Raw genomic sequence first — 6,117 nt, 5'->3', positions numbered from 1 at the left:
ATATTCTACCAAAAAGCTCATTTCAAAATATGTGTGTAAACGTAAATAATTCTGAACTGAAGAAAGTGTCTCTTAACTAAACACAGCCACCTCCCATCTCAGAGAATCCCAAAAGCCATCAAAGTATTTTGGAGCCCCCAAGTCAATTTACTGTTTTGAGGCAGGTCCCCATTTCAATACGGAGAGCTTTCCTTTCCCCTTTCTAAGCTGAGCTTGGCTGTTTGCTTGCAGAAGTTTCATTACCCAACTAGGTAACATCATCAGTGTGAGTGAGTGTGGGGTTTGCTGCCTGTTTATATATAGTAGCTTGCCCTGCCAGTTTGGGTGGCATTGTAAGGAATTGCTGGGAACGGTTTGAAGTTAAAAGTGACCTTGGGATGAACTTAAAGAGAATGTAGAGTCTAGCCTAGGCTTTATTCTGAAACAGTTGATCCTATATTATCAAACCATCATCAGGACAATCCAGATCTCAAAGAACAGTTTATATCTCTTAAGTATTCCTGGAAGTTCTTATGGTTGCCTTTATTTTTTATCCTGTTACTGTCAATCAGGAGGGAAACTCCTCTTTAATTCTCTCCTAAACTGTCAAGAGCATCTTAAAATGTTTAACCATAACCCCTTGTATTATCAACAAGACTGTACATCAGTCCACTATCGCACTACCTGATTTCTGAAATACAGTAGCCTCAAGGTTAACCTCATTTTTAAAAATGTGCTTGTGCTTGGGTCACCTGCAGTTAATGCTGGCTGCACTTGAATTAAATAATTTCCCATTAAAGTTTATGAACTAATTCCCAAAGAAACTAAAGCCTGGATTCACATATATGTATGTATGTGAATATGTGGGTTAAATAATTCCCCTTTTAATAAACTTGTGTAAGTGTGAACAGTACCTTATAGTACACATGCTGTGGTCATCTTAATCTGAACAATGTGCTAATGAATTTCATTCTATCCTTTCCTGTTCCAGTCATTCTTCATTAAGTATTGCTGGTAAACTTCCTGGTTATATGGAGTTTAAATTGGGTTAAAAGTGAAGATATTTTTAAAGCTCTGATATTGATATTTATAAAAAAAATGCTAACACTTCTGTTACTGTCAGCCCCACTAGGTAGACTAGACCAGGAAATCAACTCCACAGGAAGGCTAAAATTACTTTTACTGAGATTGGCTCACATAACAGAAACTTGCAAGTCTGTACCTCCTCCTCCTTCTTATACACTAGTGAATTAGGGAGGCATCTGCCTGAGCCACTTCTGAAGGTTATCTTGTTGCTCTGGACTTAAGAAATGCTCCAGCTCTTTTTGCGTATGCAACAGAGCCTGCATATCTCCATCAAGGTCTTCTTTCTTACTCCCTGCAGTTACTGATTCCAAGGATCTTCACAGATTGACAATTCTGAGAGTCCTCTGGCTGAATGAGAGGGATCATAATAATGATGGAGATGAGGAGGAGGAGGAGGAGGAGGAGGAGGATTTATTAAATATGTATGCTGCACAACTCCCAGTGAGCTACAAAAACTTATGGAAAGGCCAGGCAAAAGAAACAGGGTGAGGAAGGAACTTGGGGAATATGGGCTAGAGAATTAAAACACTATCATCTTGCCAAATTTGGCTCCCAAGAGATTCTTCTATCTTCAAGAATTGCAGACAACAAACTGTGCCAGAATTCTGGATTCTCCTCTAACTATAGCATTGTGACATGGCAATGTTGACTTTCACATATTAATCGGAACCAGAAAGCCTGCTCTTCCGATGCACACTTAAGTTAATATTCACTGAGAGAAAAAGTGTGCATATGTGTGTGTAACAGGGAGGAAGAGAGAGAGGTATTAGAAACAACACCTGCCGAAGTCCACTTATACCAGCAGATGGCAAGGGAAGGAGAGAATAAAAAGATGTGTGGATCATTTATACTTGCCACCATTAGCAGCTGACACTTTTGCTTAGTTTTGAAAGCCATTAAGTAGGGACCATATTCTTGAGAATTGGCCACAAAGATTATGCTCACAATGCCTAGCAGAGCACCACCAATATCCCTCATTTTTAAACAACTTTGTTTCTATTCACAGTAGGATTCAGTTGCTGGAGACAAGCTAAAGACAGAGATAGATGGGCTGATCTTCCTTTCCTGGTTTATTGAAGCAAAGTAACCAATTGAAGTGAATGTGAATATTCCCAAATGGGGAGTCTCATAACTTCCCATTATACTATATTGAGGTTTGTTGCCAAATTCTAGACAGTTGAATTGTAATTAAAGGACAGAAGGAAAAAAGACCATTCAGGGAGAAACTGCTACAGAGCTGAATAGTTGAAAAATTAGATAGGAAGTGCTCAAGGTATGTACAGCAGTTGCTGATAAAGAATTTCAATTACACAGACACTGATTGTAATAAAAATTGATGAATGACTGAAGGAAGCTGTTCAGAGCTTAGTTTTCTAAAATATGGACGGAATCAGGTTGAGGATTCATAGTCATCGTAGCAGAAGAGAATATGACATCGTGAAAATTAATATTTGGGAGCATAAGATTATAATGTCCTCACTACACAATCAGGTATTAAATTATATGCTTAGAAACCTGCAAAAACTCTTCTACAAGTCTGGGATTAGAATAAAGGGTTTTACAAACTATGATCAATTGCCTGTAGTTTATACTGGAGTAACTTGGACAAGACCCAATTATTCAATGGTGGTTGGATTAGGAGGCAATCTTATAAGTGTGAAATTTTATTGCCCAGATGTTGAATGTCTCCCTACCTATGAAGTCTTTCAACATCACTTTTGCTACTAGTCTCACTGAGCAACAAACATGCAGAAGGGACTGTTAGATTCTAAGTTCTATTAATTTGGAGTGGTATAACCTCAATCTTATACAACCTGGGTGTTCTTCAGATAGAAATACTTCAGTTCCCATAATTCCCTGACTACCATAGTCAACAGTACACTTTTTGAGGGTTCTTAGGGTAATCTAAGATATATTACATTAGTTAACAATCATCATACATTCACCCAAGATTGCCACCCCCTGATGCAATCCTTCCTGAAATTGTCCCATCCTTTGCTGTCCATCTGCCACAAGTGCGATTTGATATAACTTTGATTTTAATACTCAAATATTACAGTAAAAATTGCTGGGCATGTCATACATGATAATTTGCATTTACTTTTCACTGTTTTCCTTCCACCAGAAGGGGCTTAGTAATAGGCTTTTCATATTAAGTCTAGCTAGCTATATTCTACTTAATCTCAGATTTCTTTTCCTCCAACCACAGGCATAGATCCTTTGAAAACTGCAGGAAAGTTCATTGATTCCTTTTAAGAGGGCCTGACTTTATTAGGGACACAAGTCACTTCAAGGCTGAAAACCATCTTGCTTCCCTCATGCCCAACCTTGTGAACTGTTCTATCCACGTCAAAAGAAATGGACTAAAAACAGAAAGTGAGGATAAGGTCATGAGTAATCCTTGATTAATCTCTCTCTCCCTCCCTCCCTCCCTCCCTCCCTCCCTCTCTCTCTCTCTCTCTCACACACACACACACACACACCACTCTGGACTTTGTCAGATACCATTTTAGAAACAGTGGCTTGAAAACAAGATAGTAAGTACACATTTAGCTCTCACCAAGACATAGTTTTAGTAGGATGTGAAACTGGAAATGAACGTAGGGTTGGCAGTGGTCAAAAGAGACTGGAAAAGAATTGGCCAACACAAGAAATGCCTTCCTTTTTATCAGCCTAAAACCAGGCTTGGAAATTAGAAGCAAAAGCAGCTATGCGAAAGCAATCTCTGAAATGTGTGCCCACAAAAAGGAATGGAAATCTTTTTTCATTTTCATCTTTTCCTTTTAGCCAGAGATGTGTAGGTGGGTGTTAAAGCCTTCCTTTTACTGTCCATTATTAATGGGGCAGTACTTTGTTCCACCATTTTGGGGGGACTTTTTCTTTTAAAAATATCTTTTTCATTCTTTTTCTGATGTCTCTCTCCCAAACAAATGGGGTTTGAGTGTAAGTGTCTTTTATCAGTAAAAGACAGATGCTAGCAGGCTCCAGTCTGCACTGCTGTCTGTCCTCTTTGATGGATCTTGTAAATCCACCCCCTACAGAAATATGTGGCAAATGTCTTTTACACTCTGCCCCTTTGCCACTTAATTCTTCAATATGCATAGTTCTGTGCCCTCCCACCTCTAGATGTGGAGGAAAAAATTACATTGAGACTCCACATTTCCGTGCCTTCCACTTAAATAGTAGTAATGCAAACTGCAATTGAAATGATCTGCTATCAAGAATACATTAATTTTATTACCTTCCCATTTCTTTCTGGGTCTAATTTGTACTGATCTTGAAAGCTCTAAATGAAAAAGGTAGCTGGGATATCTAAAGATCTATCCCCTCCCCAACACAAATTTGATCATAACCGTGGTGATCATGTAATGCTCTGCTGTGCTTCTCTCCAGTTTGTGAGACATACAATAGAAGGCGGGGATATGTGACAGAGCTTTTCATAAGTGGCACCCTAGTCATGGAAAATCTAGTTGATTTCTTTGGATGCACTTAGACATCAGGTCAAAACTATTTTGTTTAGATGCATACTGAGTCTTTCTCATGTAACTGCTATCTATATGAATATCACAGTGAACCAGGGATAAATAGTTCAGTGGAACTTGTTGATTCATGTTTACTTATTGGTAGGGCAATACATTGATCCATGCCTAAATGGGAGGCTGCACCTAGGAGACCCTGACTTAGTTCAAAAATTTCAGAAGGATTGGGCGTGAGAAGCACATAGTTGGAGGATCACCTGGAAATATCAGTTCAGTAGGCTAAGATAGCTAAAAGTACACCCAAAATAACTATACGGCTGTGTCCATGAAGCCATCAGGAGTCAAGTTTAAGTTGAAGGAGACTTGATCTAACATTTTTTTAAAAATCCATACCTGTTTTTATCCATAACTTTCTGTAACGTAAAGAACAATTAAGGAGGAGGATATTGTGAGGACTAAAGCATTGCTGTTTGTTCTATACTGATCTATTTTTAAAAGTTTTGCAATTCTGTCCCCATAGAAATCAATAGAGAGGTCTTTGAGGTCTGTAAAGTGTTTAAGAGTGTTTCATTTAAATTGTTACAGTTCTATTGTTTATGAACTTACCCTTTTATTGCAATTTTTCAAATCAATAGAGGATAGAAGGTCCCAACATTGAGTTCTGAGGTTTGATGTATATCTCAGTGAAAAAGCTTGTTTTAGGATCTAAAATTAAATGAGCTGAGAAAAAAAATTTCTGAAACATTATCTAACCAAATTAGCAATTTAAAAATGGAAATAAGATTGTATTTGCCAAATAATTTGCTTGCCTTTATCTCAGCTGATTATAATTTCTATTAGTTGTCATTAAAAATGGGGGAAAGGAAAGAACTAGAACATGAGGATGAACATGCTGGAGCAGGACCCAGCCATGTCTGTTTTCAGTTTCTGTGATTCTACCCTTTAGGTGAAATACTGTTTTCTCTCAACACATTTTGATGAACTGGCTTGTACATGTTTAACTGACCCTCAATCTTTCATGCATTTTAGTCCACTTGGCTTACTTGAGTAGAAAGCATAGCTTTCCCTCAGCATATCCTCTTTTATACTAAATACCAAGTTATTTCACTTTGGCCCTAGACTGAATTTGTTCTAGCAATTATTCATAGCTATATATTTATTCCTTGACTGCCTAGGCAAGCCGGGACACAGCAATTTTGTGGATGGCTAGAAAGGAAGCCAAGCATTATGTGAAATTCAAAAATGGCTTATGCATTTTACTGCTCCCAGGCAAGCTGGGCTAAATATATTGCTTAAGCTTGTGAAAATAATTGCTGCTTGGTAAAATAATTGTACAGTTGCAACTCCTGATTTGTACTTGCAATGTCCTTTTCTTTTCCAAAAGAAAATCAGGACCCCAGTAAACAAGATAATTCATCAAATGCATTATATACTAGACACTTTTTGTTATTTTGTTTTGCTACTATTTTCACCTTTAAGAGAAAATGTCATGGTGATGATGGTGATGATCTTGGTGGATCAGATTCTGGGCAATTTGGGTTCCTCATACAAAAAATCCAGCTGTTTCCTGGAG

General features: G+C 37.9%; 1 protein-coding gene across 1 annotated transcript in view; it reads right to left on the bottom strand.

The window, feature by feature from the left end:
• Positions 1 to 6,117, bottom strand: part of TYRP1 (tyrosinase related protein 1) — a 279,196-nt gene that overhangs the window by 178,747 nt on the left and 94,332 nt on the right. The window lies entirely within an intron of this gene.

The sequence above is a fragment of the Python bivittatus genome, unplaced genomic scaffold (assembly GCF_059951505.1).
Source record: "Python bivittatus isolate LINGU-HERP-01145 unplaced genomic scaffold, Pbiv_v1 ctg000850_np1212, whole genome shotgun sequence".
NCBI lineage: Eukaryota > Metazoa > Chordata > Lepidosauria > Squamata > Pythonidae > Python > Python bivittatus.
The sequence above is the reverse complement of the archived record's forward strand: the minus strand, read 5'-3'. Positions and strand labels throughout refer to the sequence as shown.